The sequence below is a fragment of the Charadrius vociferus genome, unplaced genomic scaffold (assembly GCF_000708025.1).
Source record: "Charadrius vociferus isolate BGI_N301 unplaced genomic scaffold, ASM70802v2 scaffold871, whole genome shotgun sequence".
In the NCBI taxonomy this organism is placed as follows: Eukaryota; Metazoa; Chordata; class Aves; order Charadriiformes; family Charadriidae; genus Charadrius; species Charadrius vociferus.
Window position 1 is genome coordinate 256,489 of NW_009646866.1, and position 2,138 is coordinate 258,626.

General features: G+C 52.2%; 1 protein-coding gene across 2 annotated transcripts in view; it reads left to right on the forward strand.

The window, feature by feature from the left end:
• Positions 1-240: 240 nt before the first annotated feature.
• The window catches only part of PDE6H (phosphodiesterase 6H, cGMP-specific, cone, gamma), a 6,362-nt gene continuing 4,464 nt past the window's right edge, over positions 241-2,138 (forward strand). Inside the window, exon 1 of one of the 2 annotated variants that reach the window (XM_009894386.1) lies at positions 241-293. The gene's annotated coding sequence lies outside the window, so the exon portion shown is untranslated. Of the gene's footprint in view, positions 294-1,674; positions 1,884-2,138 lie in introns of those variants that run through there. The other variant, XM_009894387.1, reaches the window with a different exon arrangement.

Genomic DNA, 2,138 nt, shown 5'->3' on the forward strand with positions numbered 1-2,138 from the left:
GAGCTCCAGAGAAGCCACAACCTCTTCTTGCAGAAAGGGGCACGTGTCCCCTCAGGAGATTGTCAAGGCTTTGCTGCTCGCACAGACCTCGCTGGAGCTGTGCCTGCGGGGCACTGGGGTCACAGCACCCCCCACACATTTCCCCCCCGCGCTGTGCGGGGGCAGCCCATGATTGGCGCCGTGATGTCACCTGGTGGCAGGGTATATCTGGAGGAGAAAGGACACCTCGAGACCCCTTTGACGCAGGCTGGAGGACGGGAGTTGAATGATTTGCAAGAGGAACCGTTGGCACTGTAAGTATTTCCCCGGAGCTCAAAGCAATAACGAGGGCGGCAGGGGGGTGAAAGAGAAACTGGCTGCAAAACCCAGAGGAGAGAAAAGTCCTGATAAAAACCCATGGGGGAAAAATTTGGATGTTCGGGCTCGCAGAGCGTGAACAGACCCAGTAGCTAAGAGAGGGAGTTGTGGTTCTTGGGTGGTTGTTTTCTGTTTTTCCTCTGATATTAGGGCAAGTGCTGCAGCAGTGGTTTGTCTCAAAGCTCCCCCGGCTGTGCGAGCAGCTCTGCCCTCCGTGGGGCCGCTCAGTTTCTCATGCCAGGCACCCCCTCGGTGTGTGAGCAGCACTGGGCGGGGGGCTCCCGAGGAGCCATCGGGACAGGAGCTGGTGTCTCCTGCCCCGGTACCCAGTCGTACATGCAGGGCACATCGGTGGGGAGTTTATACTGTGTGATGCTGCATCTCCGGTGTTAATGAATCCCTTCTGGGATAGTATTTCCAATGATCCCCATCCGGCAAGCAGCTGTGGGAATATAGTTCTAATTGAAATGAGTTTCTGTCTTTTAGAGTGCATCCTCTTTCGTTTGTTCTTGGTCTTAAAATTGCTGCTAGAATGAAGGGTCTGAGATCCTGTGTAAAAACACAGGATCAGAAAGGGCTGAACCTTCATGGACTTTTTCCATCGTTATGATTAGCCAGCTCAAGCAACTGAAATTGGAGCTGTGGGACTCCTCGCTCCTCACAGGCTTCTTACACTGGATACAATATTCCCTGATGAAAGCCTAGCTACAAGGATGATGCTAGTGGCTCTCATGAGGTCAAGAGCTGAGCATGCCAGAACCCCATCAAAAGGAATGTAAAAACAAGGCTATTCCCTCCTGGTTGCTGTCTTCTTGTATATCACTGCATAGAGGGCTACGGCCCATGGGGCTATTGTGTCTGACACGCCCAAGGCACCACGAAGACAAGTGCACTTGGAGAAGTTTGTATTTTTGAAGGTTTCAGACAGGGGAAGATGAGATCCTGCATTGAATCTGACTGAAAAAGGTCAAGTGAGGGCATCTGCATTATCTGTCAGGGAAATTTTCCATAGAAAATCAGAGATTAAGGAGGGGGCAGATTAAAGAGTCAGCATTTGTCAGTAGTATTCAAGCCTCTTTAAGTTCAAAGAAAACTAAAAGAAGGATGATTAACCTGGCCAGCAACCCAGAGGTGGGATATCTGACGCAACTGAGATAAGCCCATTACCATGTATTAGGTATAATTAGCATTCGGACGCAAGCAAAGCTCTTACCCAAAGGATTAAACCCTGGACTGAGCAGAAGTGCTGTCAGGGGTGATTAGGTAACACCTTGTCAGAGAAGGGGGCAGAGGAAGTGCATGGAAGAACATCTTGTTCCTCAACAGACTTTGCATCCACAGCCATCAGCTCTCCCTCAGGAGCTGCATCCCAGTGCCGGTGGCAGCAGAAGAGCTCTGGCAGCCTGGGAAGCACTGGGGTGAGGCAGCATAGCACTTGCAGAGAGCAAGAGAAGGACACCCAGTCTCGTCGAACATTTGTCGAGCCATCTGTTTAGTGTGGTACCAAGGACTATCCAAGTACCCAGGTACGGGGAGGCGAAAGGCTGGGAAATTCCCCTGGGAAGCTGCTGTGGGTGTTTCTTTTGCAACTGTGATCCTGGGGCTGCCTGCCTGCCCACCCGTGTCTGGCTGTGTGCATGGACAGCTGGTTCTCGAGGTGTCGGAACTGGGGCAGCTTCCTTGCTGTGGGGTAGGGCCCTCTCCAGCATGAATGGAGACATCTTGGCTTGTGTGTGATGGCAGGTGAGTCCCACCAACTCACTGGTGGGAGGACAGCTTGA